Below are 16,602 nucleotides of genomic sequence, written 5' to 3' on the forward strand. Positions count from 1 at the left end.
CCATCCATCCGCCAGGCCAGGGATCCCGCCACACACTGTACATCTCATGGGTGCCTCAGAGATCCCTCCATCCGCCAGACCAGGGATCCCGCCACACACTGTACATCTCATGGGTGCCTCAGATATCCATCCATCCGCCAGGCCAGGGATCCCGCCACACACTGTACATCTCATGGGTGCCTCAGAGATCCCTCCATCCGCCAGACCAGGGATCCTGCCACACACTGTACATCTCATGGGTGCCTCAGAGATCCATCCATCCGCCAGGCCAGGGATCCCGCCACACACTGTACATCTCATGGGTGCCTCAGAGATCCATCCATCCGCCAGATCAGGGATCCCGCCACACACTGTACATCTCATGGGTGCCTCAGAGATCCCTCCATCCGCCAGACCAGGGATCCCGCCACACACAGTACATCTCATGGGTGCCTCAGAGGTCCATCCATCCGCCAGGCCAGGGATCCCGCCACACACTGTACATCTCATGGGTGCCTCAGAGATCCATCCAATCGCCAGATCAGGGATCCCGCCACACACTGTACATCTCATGGGTGCCTCAGAGATCCCTCCATCCGCCAGACCAGGGATCCCGCCACACACTGTACATCTCATGGGTGCCTCAGAGATCCATCCATCCGCCAGATCAGGGATCCCGCCACACACTGTACATCTCATGGGTGCCTCAGAGATCCCTCCATCCGCCAGACCAGGGATCCCGCCACACACTGTACATCTCATGGGTGCCTCAAAGATCCATCCGCCAGACCAGGGATCCCGCCACACACTGTACATCTCATGGGTGCCTCAGAGATCCATCCATCCGCCAGACCAGGGATCCCGCCACACACTGTACATCTCATGGGTGCCTCAGAGATCCCTCCATCCGCCAGGCCAGGGATCCCGCCACACACTGTACATCTCATGGGTGCCTCAGAGATCCATCCATCCGCCAGACCAGGGATCCCGCCACACACTGTACATCTCATGGGTGCCTCAGAGATCCCTCCATTCGCCAGACCAGGGATCCTGCCACACACTGTACATCTCATGGATGCCTCAGAGATCCATCCATCCGCCAGATCATGGATCCCGCCACACACTGTACATCTCATGGGTGCCTCAGAGATCCCTCCATCCACCAGGCCAGGGATCCCGCCACACACTGTACATCTCATGGGTGCCTCAGAGATCCCTCCATCCGCCAGACCAGGGATCCCGCCACACACTGTACATCTCATGGGTGCCTCAGAGATCCCTCCATCCGCCAGACCAGGGATCCCGCCACACACTGTACATCTCATGGGTGCCTCAGAGGTCCATCCATCCGCCAGGCCAGGGATCCCGCCACACACTGTACATCTCATGGGTGCCTCAGAGATCCATCCAATCGCCAGATCAGGGATCCTGTCACACACTGTACATCTCATGGGTGCCTCAGAGATCCCTCCATCCGCCAGACCAGGGATCCCGCCACACACTGTACATCTCATGGGTGCCTCAGAGATCCATCCATCCGCCAGATCAGGGATCCCGCCACACACTGTACATCTCATGGGTGCCTCAGAGATCCCTCCATCCGCGAGACTAGGGATCCCGCCACACACTGTACATCTCATGGGTGCCTCAGAGATCCATCCATCCGCCAGGCCAGGGATCCCGCCACACACTGTACATCTCATGGGTGCCTCAGAGATCCATCCATCCGCCAGATCAGGGATCCCGCCACACACTGTACATCTCATGGCTGCCTCAGAGATCCATCCATCCGCCAGATCAGGGATCCCGCCACACACTGTATATCTCATGGGTGCCTCAGAGATCCATCCATCCGCCAGACCAGGGAACCCGCCACACACTGTACATCTCATGGGTGCCTCAGAGATCCATCCATCCGCCAGATCAGGGATCCCGCCACACACTGTACATCTCATGGATGCCTCAGAGATCCATCCATCCGCCAGATCAGGGATCCCGCCACACACTGTACATCTCATGGGTGCCTCAGAGATCCCTCCATCCGCCAGACCAGGGAACCCGCCACACACTGTACATCTCATGGGTGCCTCAGAGATCCCTCCATCCGCCAGGCCAGGGATCCCGCCACACACTGTACATCTCATGGGTGCCTCAGAGATCCATCCATCCGCCAGACCAGGGATCCCGCCACACACTGTACATCTCATGGGTGCCTCAGAGATCCCTCCATCCGCCAGACCAGGGATCCCGCCACACACTGTACATCTCATGGGTGCCTCAGAGGTCCATCCATCCGCCAGGCCAGGGATCCCGCCACACACTGTACATCTCATGGGTGCCTCAGAGATCCATCCAATCGCCAGATCAGGGATCCCGCCACACACTGTACATCTCATGGGTGCCTCAGAGATCCCTCCATCCGCCAGACCAGGGATCCCGCCACACACTGTACATCTCATGGGTGCCTCAGAGATCCATCCATCCGCCAGATCAGGGATCCCGCCACACACTGTACATCTCATGGGTGCCTCAAAGACCCATCCATCCGCCAGACCAGGGATCCCGCCACACACTGTACATCTCATGGGTGCCTCGGAGATCCATCCATCCGCCAGACCAGGGATCCCGCCACACACTGTACATCTCATGGGTGCCTCAGAGATCCCTCCATCCGCCAGGCCAGGGATCCCGCCACACACTGTACATCTCATGGGGGCCTCAGAGAACCATCCGCCAGACCAGGGATCCCGCCACACACGGTACATCTCATGGGTGCCTCAGAGATCCCTCCATCCGCCAGACCAGGGATCCCGCCACACACTGTACATCTCATGGATGCCTCAGAGATCCATCCATCCGCCAGATCATGGATCCCGCCACACACTGTACATCTCATGGGTGCCTCAGAGATCCCTCCATCCACCAGACCAGGGATCCCGCCACACACTGTACATCTCATGGGTGCCTCAGAGGTCCATCCATCCGCCAGGCCAGGGATCCCGCCACACACTGTACATCTCATGGGTGCCTCAGAGATCCATCCAATCGCCAGATCAGGGATCCCGCCACACACTGTACATCTCATGGGTGCCTCAGAGATCCCTCCATCCGCCAGACCAGGGATCCCGCCACACACTGTACATCTCATGGGTGCCTCAGAGTTCCATCCATCCGCCAGATCAGGGATGCCGCCACACACTGTACATCTCATGGGTGCCTCAGAGATCCCTCCATCCGCCAGACCAGGGATCCCGCCACACACTGTACATCTCATGGGTGCCTCAGAGATCCATCCATCCGCCAGGCCAGGGATCCCGCCACACACTGTACATCTCATGGGTGCCTCAGAGATCCATCCATCCGCCAGATCAGGGATCCCGCCACACACTGTACATCTCATGGCTGCCTCAGAGATCCATCCATCCGCCAGATCAGGGATCCCGCCACACACTGTACATCTCATGGGTGCCTCAGAGATCCATCCATCCGCCAGACCAGGGAACCCGCCACACACTGTACATCTCATGGGTGCCTCAGAGATCCATCCATCCGCCAGATCAGGGATCCCGCCACACACTGTACATCTCATGGCTGCCTCAGAGATCCATCCATCCGCCAGATCAGGGATCCCGCCACACACTGTACATCTCATGGGTGCCTCAGAGATCCCTCCATCCGCCAGACCAGGGAACCCGCCACACACTGTACATCTCATGGGTGCCTCAGAGATCCATCCATCCGCCAGATCAGGGATCCCGCCACACACTGTACATCTCATGGGTGCCTCAGAGATCCATCCATCCGCCAGACCAGGGATCCCGCCACACACTGTACATCTCATGGGTGCCTCAGAGATCCCTCCATCCGCCAGACCAGGGATCCCGCCACACACTGTACATCTCATGGGTGCCTCAGAGATCCATCCATCCGCCAGATCAGGGATCCCGCCACACACTGTACATCTCATGGGTGCCTCAGAGATCCATCCATCCGCCAGACCAGGGATCCCGCCACACACTGTACATCTCATGGGTGCCTCAGAGATCCATCCATCCGCCAGGCCAGGGATCCCGCCACACACTGTACATCTCATGGGTGCCTCAGAGATCCATCCATCCGCCAGACCAGGGATCCCGCCACACACTGTACATCTCATGGGTGCCTCAGAGATCCCTCCATCCGCCAGACCAGGGATCCCGCCACACACTGTACATCTCATGGGTGCCTCAAATATCCATCCATCCGCCAGACCAGGGATCCCGCCACACACTGTACATCTCATGGGTGCCTCAGAGATCCATCCATCCGCCAGACCAGGGATCCCGCCACACACTGTACATCTCATGGGTGCCTCAGAGATCCCTCCATCCGCCAGGCCAGGGATACCGCCACACACTGTACATCTCATGGGTGCCTCAGAGATCCATCCATCCGCCAGACCAGGGATCCCGCCACACACTGTACATCTCATGGGTGCCTCAGAGATCCCTCCATCCGCCAGACCAGGGATCCTGCCACACACTGTACATCTCATGGATGCCTCAGAGATCCATCCATCCGCCAGATCATGGATCCCGCCACACACTGTACATCTCATGGGTGCCTCAGAGATCCCTCCATCCGCCAGACCAGGGATCCCGCCACACACTGTACATCTCATTGGTGCCTCAGAGATCCCTCCATCCACCAGGCCAGGGATCCCGCCACACACTGTACATCTCATGGGTGCCTCAGAGATCCATCCATCCGCCAGACCAGGGATCCCGCCACACACTGTACATCTCATGGGTGCCTCAGAGATCCCTCCATCCGCCAGACCAGGGATCCCGCCACACACTGTACATCTCATGGGTGCCTCAGAGGTCCATCCATCCGCCAGGCCAGGGATCCCGCCACACACTGTACATCTCATGGGTGCCTCAGAGATCCATCCAATCGCCAGATCAGGGATCCCGCCACACACTGTACATCTCATGGGTGCCTCAGAGATCCCTCCATCCGCCAGACCAGGGATCCCGCCACACACTGTACATCTCATGGGTGCCTCAGAGATCCATCCATCCGCCAGATCAGGGATCCCGCCACACACTGTACATCTCATGGGTGCCTCAGAGATCCCTCCATCCACGAGACTAGGGATCCCGCCACACACTGTACATCTCATGGGTGCCTCTGAGATCCATCCATCCGCCAGATCAGGGATCCCGCCACACACTGTACATCTCATGGCTGCCTCAGAGATCCATCCATCCGCCAGATCAGGGATCCCGCCACACACTGTACATCTCATGGGTGCCTCAAAGATCCAGCCATCCGCCAGACCAGGGATCCCGCCACACACTGTACATCTCATGGGTGCCTCAGAGATCCATCCATCCGCCAGATCAGGGATCCCGCCATACACTGTACATCTCATGGGTGCCTCAGAGATCCCTCCATCCGCGAGACTAGGGATCCCGCCACACACTGTACATCTCATGGGTGCCTCAGAGATCCATCCATCCGCCAGGCCAGGGATCCCGCCACACACTGTACATCTCATGGCTGCCTCAGAGATCCATCCAATCGCCAGATCAGGGATCCCGCCACACACTGTACATCTCATGGGTGCCTCAGAGATCCCTCCATCCGCCAGACCAGGGATCCCGCCACACACTGTACATCTCATGGGTGCCTCAGAGATCCATCCATCCGCCAGATCAGGGATCCCGCCACACACTGTACATCTCATGGGTGCCTCAGAGATCCCTCCATCCGCCAGACCAGGGATCCCGCCACACACTGTACATCTCATGGGTGCCTCAGAGATCCATCCATCCGCCAGGCCAGGTATCCCGCCACACACTGTACATCTCATGGGTGCCTCAGAGATCCATCCATCTGCCAGGCCAGGGATTCCGCCACACACTGTACATCTCATGGGTGCCTCAGAGATCCCTCCATCCGCCAGGCCAGGGATCCCGCCACACACTGTACATCTCATGGGTGCCTCAGAGATCCATCCATCCGCCAGGCCAGGGATCCCGCCACACACTGTACATCTCATGGGTGCCTCAGAGATCCCTCCATCCGCCAGGCCAGGGATCCCGCCACACACTGTACATCTCATCGGTGCCTCAGAGATCCATCCATCCGCCAGGCCAGGGATCCCGCCACACACTGTACATCTCATGGGTGCCTCAGAGATCCCTCCATCCGCCAGACCAGGGATCCCGCCACACACTGTACATCTCATGGGTGCCTCAGATATCCATCCATCCGCCAGGCCAGGGATCCCGCCACACACTGTACATCTCATGGGTGCCTCAGAGATCCCTCCATCCGCCAGACCAGGGATCCTGCCACACACTGTACATCTCATGGGTGCCTCAGAGATCCATCCATCCGCCAGGCCAGGGATCCCGCCACACACTGTACATCTCATGGGTGCCTCAGAGATCCATCCATCCGCCAGATCAGGGATCCCGCCACACACTGTACATCTCATGGGTGCCTCAGAGATCCCTCCATCCGCCAGACCAGGGATCCCGCCACACACTGTACATCTCATGGGTGCCTCAGAGGTCCATCCATCCGCCAGGCCAGGGATCCCGCCACACACTGTACATCTCATGGGTGCCTCAGAGATCCATCCAATCGCCAGATCAGGGATCCCGCCACACACTGTACATCTCATGGGTGCCTCAGAGATCCCTCCATCCGCCAGACCAGGGATCCCGCCACACACTGTACATCTCATGGGTGCCTCAGAGATCCATCCATCCGCCAGATCAGGGATCCCGCCACACACTGTACATCTCATGGGTGCCTCAGAGATCCCTCCATCCGCCAGACCAGGGATCCCGCCACACACTGTACATCTCATGGGTGCCTCAAAGATCCATCCGCCAGACCAGGGATCCCGCCACACACTGTACATCTCATGGGTGCCTCAGAGATCCATCCATCCGCCAGACCAGGGATCCCGCCACACACTGTACATCTCATTGGTGCCTCAGAGATCCCTCCATCCGCCAGGCCAGGGATCCCGCCACACACTGTACATCTCATGGGTGCCTCAGAGATCCATCCATCCGCCAGACCAGGGATCCCGCCACACACTGTACATCTCATGGGTGCCTCAGAGATCCCTCCATTCGCCAGACCAGGGATCCTGCCACACACTGTACATCTCATGGATGCCTCAGAGATCCATCCATCCGCCAGATCATGGATCCCGCCACACACTGTACATCTCATGGGTGCCTCAGAGATCCCTCCATCCACCAGGCCAGGGATCCCGCCACACACTGTACATCTCATGGGTGCCTCAGAGATCCCTCCATCCGCCAGACCAGGGATCCCGCCACACACTGTACATCTCATGGGTGCCTCAGAGATCCCTCCATCCGCCAGACCAGGGATCCCGCCACACACTGTACATCTCATGGGTGCCTCAGAGGTCCATCCATCCGCCAGGCCAGGGATCCCGCCACACACTGTACATCTCATGGGTGCCTCAGAGATCCATCCAATCGCCAGATCAGGGATCCTGTCACACACTGTACATCTCATGGGTGCCTCAGAGATCCCTCCATCCGCCAGACCAGGGATCCCGCCACACACTGTACATCTCATGGGTGCCTCAGAGATCCATCCATCCGCCAGATCAGGGATCCCGCCACACACTGTACATCTCATGGGTGCCTCAGAGATCCCTCCATCCGCGAGACTAGGGATCCCGCCACACACTGTACATCTCATGGGTGCCTCAGAGATCCATCCATCCGCCAGGCCAGGGATCCCGCCACACACTGTACATCTCATGGGTGCCTCAGAGATCCATCCATCCGCCAGATCAGGGATCCCGCCACACACTGTACATCTCATGGCTGCCTCAGAGATCCATCCATCCGCCAGATCAGGGATCCCGCCACACACTGTATATCTCATGGGTGCCTCAGAGATCCATCCATCCGCCAGACCAGGGAACCCGCCACACACTGTACATCTCATGGGTGCCTCAGAGATCCATCCATCCGCCAGATCAGGGATCCCGCCACACACTGTACATCTCATGGATGCCTCAGAGATCCATCCATCCGCCAGATCAGGGATCCCGCCACACACTGTACATCTCATGGGTGCCTCAGAGATCCCTCCATCCGCCAGACCAGGGAACCCGCCACACACTGTACATCTCATGGGTGCCTCAGAGATCCATCCATCCGCCAGATCAGGGATCCCGCCACACACTGTACATCTCATGGGTGCCTCAGAGATCCATCCATCCACCAGACAAGGGATCCCGCCACACACTGTACATCTCATGGGTGCCTCAGAGATCCCTCCATCCGCCAGACCAGGGATCCCGCCACACACTGTACATCTCATGGGTGCCTCAGAGATCCATCCATCCGCCAGATCAGGGATCCCGCCACACACTGTACATCTCATGGGTGCCTCAAAGATCCATCCATCCGCCAGACCAGGGATCCCGCCACACACTGTACATCTCATGGGTGCCTCAGAGATCCATCCATCCGCCAGACCAGGGATCCCGCCACACACTGTACATCTCATGGGTGCCTCAGAGATCCCTCCATCCGCCAGGCCAGGGATCCCGCCACACACTGTACATCTCATGGATGCCTCAGAGATCCATCCATCCGCCAGACCAGGGATCCCGCCACACACTGTACATCTCATGGGTGCCTCAGAGATCCCTCCATCCGCCAGACCAGGGATCCCGCCACACACTGTACATCTCATGGGTGCCTCAGAGATCCATCCATCCGCCAGATCATGGATCCCGCCACACACTGTACATCTCATGGGTGCCTCAGAGATCCATCCATCCGCCAGACCAGGGATCCCGCCACACACTGTACATCTCATGGGTGCCTCAGAGATCCCTCCATCCGCCAGGCCAGGGATCCCGCCACACACTGTACATCTCATGGGTGCCTCAGAGATCCATCCATCCGCCAGACCAGGGATCCCGCCACACACTGTACATCTCATGGGTGCCTCAGAGATCCCTCCATCCGCCAGACCAGGGATCCCGCCACACACTGTACATCTCATGGGTGCCTCAGAGGTCCATCCATCCGCCAGGCCAGGGATCCCGCCACACACTGTACATCTCATGGGTGCCTCAGAGATCCATCCAATCGCCAGATCAGGGATCCCGCCACACACTGTACATCTCATGGGTGCCTCAGAGATCCCTCCATCCGCCAGACCAGGGATCCCGCCACACACTGTACATCTCATGGGTGCCTCAGAGATCCATCCATCCGCCAGATCAGGGATCCCGCCACACACTGTACATCTCATGGGTGCCTCAGAGATCCCTCCATCCGCCAGACCAGGGATCCCGCCACACACTGTACATCTCATGGGTGCCTCAGAGATCCATCCATCCGCCAGGTCAGGGATCCCGCCACACACTGTACATCTCATGGGTGCCTCAGAGATCCATCCATCCGCCAGACCAGGGATCCCGCCACACACTGTACATCTCATGGGTGCCTCAGAGATCCCTCCATCCGCCAGACCAGGGATCCCGCCACACACTGTACATCTCATGGGTGCCTCAGAGATCCATCCATCCATCCGCCAGATCAGGGATCCCGCCACACACTGTACATCTCATGGGTGCCTCAGAGATCCATCCATCCGCCAGGCCAGGGATCCCGCCACACACTGTACATCTCATGGGTGCCTCAGAGATCCATCCATCCGCCAGGTCAGGGATCCCGCCACACACTGTACATCTCATGGGTGCCTCAGAGATCCCTCCATCCGCCAGACCAGGGATCCCTCCACAAACTGTACATCTCATGGGTGCCTCACAGATCCCTCCATCCACCAGGCCAGGGATCCTGCCACACACTGTACATCTCATGGGTGCCTCAGAGATCCATCCATCCGCCAGATCAGGGATCCCGCCACACACTGTACATCTCATGGCTGCCTCAGAGATCCATCCATCTGCCAGATCAGGGATCCCGCCACACACTGTACATCTCATGGGTGCCTCAGAGATCCATCCATCCGCCAGACCAGGGAACCCGCCACACACTGTACATCTCATGGGTGCCTCAGAGATCCATCCATCCGCCAGATCAGGGATCCCGCCACACACTGTACATCTCATGGGTGCCTCAGAGATCCATCCATCCGCCAGACCAGGGATCCCGCCACACACTGTACATCTCATGGGTGCCTCAGAGATCCCTCCATCCGCCAGACCAGGGATCCCGCCACACACTGTACATCTCATGGGTGCCTCAGAGATCCATCCATCCGCCAGATCAGGGATCCCGCCACACACTGTACATCTCATGGGTGCCTCAAAGATCCATCCATCCGCCAGACCAGGGATCCCGCCACACACTGTACATCTCATGGGTGCCTCAGAGATCCATCCATCCGCCAGACCAGGGATCCCGCCACACACTGTACATCTCATGGGTGCCTCAGAGATCCCTCCATCCGCCAGGCCAGGGATCCCGCCACACACTGTACATCTCATGGGTGCCTCAGAGATCCATCCATCCGCCAGACCAGGGATCCCGCCACACACTGTACATCTCATGGGTGCCTCAGAGATCCCTCCATCCGCCAGACCAGGGATCCCGCCACACACTGTACATCTCATGGGTGCCTCAGAGATCCATCCATCCATCCGCCAGATCAGGGATCCCGCCACACACTGTACATCTCATGGGTGCCTCAGAGATCCATCCATCCGCCAGACCAGGGATCCCGCCACACACTGTACATCTCATGGGTGCCTCAGAGATCCATCCATCCGCCAGGTCAGGGATCCCGCCACACACTGTACATCTCATGGGTGCCTCAGAGATCCCTCCATCCGCCAGACCAGGGATCCCTCCACAAACTGTACATCTCATGGGTGCCTCACAGATCTCTCCATCCACCAGGCCAGGGATCCCGCCACACACTGTACATCTCATGGGTGCCTCAGAGATCCATCCATCCGCCAGATCAGGGATCCCGCCACACACTGTACATCTCATGGCTGCCTCAGAGATCCATCCATCTGCCAGATCAGGGATCCCGCCACACACTGTACATCTCATGGGTGCCTCGGAGATCCATCCATCCGCCAGACCAGGGAACCCGCCACACACTGTACATCTCATGGGTGCCTCAGAGATCCATCCATCCGCCAGATCAGGGATCCCGCCACACACTGTACATCTCATGGGTGCCTCAGAGATCCATCCATCCGCCAGACCAGGGATCCCGCCACACACTGTACATCTCATGGGTGCCTCAGAGATCCCTCCATCCGCCAGACCAGGGATCCCGCCACACACTGTACATCTCATGGGTGCCTCAGAGATCCATCCATCCGCCAGATCAGGGATCCCGCCACACACTGTACATCTCATGGGTGCCTCAAAGATCCATCCATCCGCCAGACCAGGGATCCCGCCACACACTGTACATCCCATGGGTGCCTCAGAGATCCATCCATCCGCCAGACCAGGGATCCCGCCACACACTGTACATCTCATGGGTGCCTCAGAGATCCCTCCATCCGCCAGGCCAGGGATCCCGCCACACACTGTACATCTCATGGGTGCCTCAGAGATCCATCCATCCGCCAGACCAGGGATCCCGCCACACACTGTACATCTCATGTGTGCCTCAGAGATCCCTCCATCCGCCAGACCAGGGATCCCGCCACACACTGTACATCTCATGGGTGCCTCAGAGATCCATCCATCCGCCAGATCATGGATCCCGCCACACACTGTACATCTCATGGGTACCTCAGAGATCCATCCATCCGCCAGACCAGGGATCCCGCCACACACTGTACATCTCATGGGTGCCTCAGAGATCCCTCCATCCGCCAGGCCAGGGATCCCGCCACACACTGTACATCTCATGGGTGCCTCAGAGATCCATCCATCCGCCAGACCAGGGATCCCGCCACACACTGTACATCTCATGGGTGCCTCAGAGATCCCTCCATCCGCCAGACCAGGGATCCCGCCACACACTGTACATCTCATGGGTGCCTCAGAGGTCCATCCATCCGCCAGGCCAGGGATCCCGCCACACACTGTACATCTCATGGGTGCCTCAGAGATCCCTCCATCCGCCAGATCATGGATCCCGCCACACACTGTACATCTCATGGGTGCCTCAGAGATCCATCCAATCGCCAGATCAGGGATCCCGCCACACACTGTACATCTCATGGGTGCCTCAGAGATCCCTCCATCCGCCAGACCAGGGATCCCGCCACACACTGTACATCCCATGGGTGCCTCAGAGATCCATCCATCCGCCAGATCAGGGATCCCGCCACACACTGTACATCTCATGGGTGCCTCAGAGATCCCTCCATCCACCAGACCAGGGATCCCGCCACACACTGTACATCTCATGGGTGCCTCAAAGATCCATCCATCCGCCAGACCAGGGATCCCGCCACACACTGTACATCTCATGGGTGCCTCAGAAATCCATCCATCCGCCAGACCAGGGATCCCGCCACACACTGTACATCTCATGGGTGCCTCAGAGATCCCTCCATCCGCCAGGCCAGGGATCCCGCCACACACTGTACATCTCATGGGTGCCTCAGAGATCCATCTATCCGCCAGACCAGGGATCCCGCCACACACTGTACATCTCATGGGTGTCTCAGAGATCCCTCCATCCGCCAGACCAGGGATCCCGCCACACACTGTACATCTCATGGATGCCTCAGAGATCCATCCATCCGCCAGATCATGGATCCCTCCACACACTGTACATCTCATGGGTGCCTCAGAGATCCATCCATCCGCCAGACCAGGGATCCCGCCACACACTGTACATCTCATGGGTGCCTCAGAGATCCCTCCATCCGCCAGGCCAGGGATCCCGCCACACACTGTACATCTCATGGGTGCCTCAGAGATCCATCCATCCGCCAGACCAGGGATCCCGCCACACACTGTACATCTCATGGGTGCCTCAGAGATCCCTCCATCCGCCAGACCAGGGATCCCGCCACACACTGTACATCTCATGGGTGCCTCAGAGGTCCATCCATCCGCCAGGCCAGGGATCCCGCCACACACTGTACATCTCATGGGTGCCTCAGAGATCCATCCAATCGCCAGATCAGGGATCCCGCCACACACTGTACATCTCATGGGTGCCTCAGAGATCCCTCCATCCGCTAGACCAGGGATCCCGCCACACACTGTACATCTCATGGGTGCCTCAGAGATCCATCCATCCATCCGCCAGATCAGGGATCCCGCCACACACTGTACATCTCATGGGTGCCTCAGAGATCCCTCCATCCGCCAGACCAGGGATCCCGCCACACACTGTACATCTCATGGGTGCCTCAGAGATCCATCCATCCGCCAGGCCAGGGATCCCGCCACACACTGTACATCTCATGGGTGCCTCAGAGATCCATCCATCCGCCAGATCAGGGATCCCGCCACACACTGTACATCTCATGGCTGCCTCAGAGATCCATCCATCCGCCAGATCAGGGATCCCGCCACACACTGTACATCTCATGGGTGCCTCAGAGATCCATCCATCCGCCAGACCAGGGAACCCGCCACACACTGTACATCTCATGGGTGCCTCAGAGATCCATCCATCCGCCAGACCAGGGATCCCGCCACACACTGTACATCTCATGGCTGCCTCAGAGATCCATCCATCCGCCAGATCAGGGATCCCGCCACACACTGTACATCTCATGGGTGCCTCAGAGATCCCTCCATCCGCCAGACCAGGGAACCCGCCACACACTGTACATCTCATGGGTGCCTCAGAGATCCATCCATCCGCCAGATCAGGGATCCCGCCACACACTGTACATCTCATGGGTGCCTCAGAGATCCATCCATCCGCCAGACCAGGGATCCCGCCACACACTGTACATCTCATGGGTGCCTCAGAGATCCCTCCATCCGCCAGACCAGGGATCCTGCCACACACTGTACATCTCATGGGTGCCTCAGAGATCCATCCATCCGCCAGACCAGGGATCCCGCCACACACTGTACATCTCATGGGTGCCTCAGAGATCCCTCCATCCGCCAGACCAGGGATCCCGCCACACACTGTACATCTCATGGGTGCCTCAGAGGTCCATCCATCCGCCAGGCCAGGGAACCCGCCACACACTGTACATCTCATGGGTGCCTCAAAGATCCCTCCATCCGCCAGATCAGGGATCCCGCCACACACTGTACATCTCATGGCTGCCTCAGAGATCCATCCATCCGCCAGATCAGGGATCCCGCCACACACTGTACATCTCATGGGTGCCTCAGAGATCCCTCCATCCGCCAGACCAGGGAACCCGCCACACACTGTACATCTCATGGGTGCCTCAGAGATCCATCCATCCGCCAGATCAGGGATCCCGCCACACACTGTACATCTCATGGGTGCCTCAGAGATCCATCCATCCGCCAGACCAGGGATCCCGCCACACACTGTACATCTCATGGGTGCCTCAGAGATCCCTCCATCCGCCAGACCAGGGATCCTGCCACACACTGTACATCTCATCGGTGCCTCAGAGATCCATCCATCCGCCAGACCAGGGATCCCGCCACACACTGTACATCTCATGGGTGCCTCAGAGATCCCTCCATCCGCCAGACCAGGGATCCCGCCACACACTGTACATCTCATGGGTGCCTCAGAGGTCCATCCATCCGCCAGGCCAGGGATCCCGCCACACACTGTACATCTCATGGGTGCCTCAGAGATCCATCCAATCGCCAGATCAGGTATCCCGCCACACACTGTACATCTCATGGGTGCCTCAGAGATCCCTCCATCCGCCAGACCAGGGATCCCGCCACACACTGTACATCTCATGGGTGCCTCAGAGATTCATCCATCCGCCAGGCCAGGGATCCCGCCACACACTGTACATCTCATGGGTGCCTCAGAGATCCATCCATCCGCCAGGCCAGGGATTCCGCCACACACTGTACATCTCATGGGTGCCTCAGAGATCCCTCCATCCGCCAGGCCAGGGATCCCGCCACACACTGTACATCTCATGGGTGCCTCAGAGATCCATCCATCCGCCAGGCCAGGGATCCCGCCACACACTGTACATCTCATGGGTGCCTCAGAGATCCCTCCATCCGCCAGGCCAGGAAACCCGCCACACACTGTACATCTCATGGGTGCCTCAGAGATCCATCCATCCGCCAAGCCAGGGATCCCGCCACACACTGTACATCTCATGGGTGCCTCAGAGATCCCTCCATCCGCCAGACCAGGGATCCCGCCACACACTGTACATCTCATGGGTGCCTCAGATATCCATCCATCCGCCAGGCCAGGGATCCCGCCACACACTGTACATCTCATGGGTGCCTCAGAGATCCCTCCATCCGCCAGACCAGGGATCCTGCCACACACTGTACATCTCATGGGTGCCTCAGAGATCCATCCATCCGCCAGGCCAGGGATCCCGCCACACACTGTACATCTCATGGGTGCCTCAGAGATCCATCCATCCGCCAGATCAGGGATCCCGCCACACACTGTACATCTCATGGGTGCCTCAGAGATCCCTCCATCCGCCAGATCAGGGATCCCGCCACACACTGTACATCTCATGGGTGCCTCAGAGATCCCTCCATCCGCCAGACCTGGGATCCCGCCACACACTGTACATCTCATGGGTGCCTCAGAGATCCATCCATCCGCCAGATCAGGGATCCCGCCACACACTGTACATCTCATGGGTGCCTCAGAGATCCCTCTATCCGCCAGACCAGGGATCCCGCCACACACTGTACATCTCATGGGTGCCTCAGAGATCCATCCATCCGACAGGCCAGGGATCCCGCCACACACTGTACATCTCATGGGTGCCTCAGAGATCCATCCATCCGCCAGGCCAGGGATCCCGCCACACACTGTACATCTCATGGGTGCCTCAGAGATCCCTCCATCCGCCAGGCCAGGGATCCCGCCACACACTGTACATCTCATGGGTGCCTCAGAGATCCATCCATCCGCCAGGCCAGGGATCCCGCCACACACTGTACATCTCATGGGTGCCTCAGAGATCCATCCATCCGCCAGGCCAGGGATCCCGCCACACACAGTACATCTCATGGGTGCCTCAGAGATCCATCCATCCGCCAGATCAGGGATCCCGCCACACACTGTACATCTCATGGGTGCCTCAGAGATCCCTCCATCCGCCAGATCAGGGATCCCGCCACATACTGTACATCTCATGGGTGCCTCAGAGATCCCTCCATCCGCCATACCAGGGATCCCGCCACACACTGTACATCTCATGGGTGCCTCAGAGATCCATCCATCTGCCAGATCAGGGATCCCGCCACACACTGTACATCTCATGGGTGCCTCAGAGGTCCCTCCATCCGCCAGACCAGGGATCCCGCCACACACTGTACATCTCATGGGTGCCTCAGAGATCCATCCATCCGCCAGGCCAGGGATCCCGCCACACACTGTACATCTCATGGGTGCCTCAGAGATCCATCCATCCGCCAGGCCAGGGATCCCGCCACACACTGTACATCTCATGGGTGCCTCAGAGATCCCTCCATCCGCCAGACCAGGGATCCCGCCACA

This window comes from Pseudophryne corroboree, chromosome 2 (genome assembly GCF_028390025.1).
Source record: "Pseudophryne corroboree isolate aPseCor3 chromosome 2, aPseCor3.hap2, whole genome shotgun sequence".
In the NCBI taxonomy this organism is placed as follows: Eukaryota; Metazoa; Chordata; class Amphibia; order Anura; family Myobatrachidae; genus Pseudophryne; species Pseudophryne corroboree.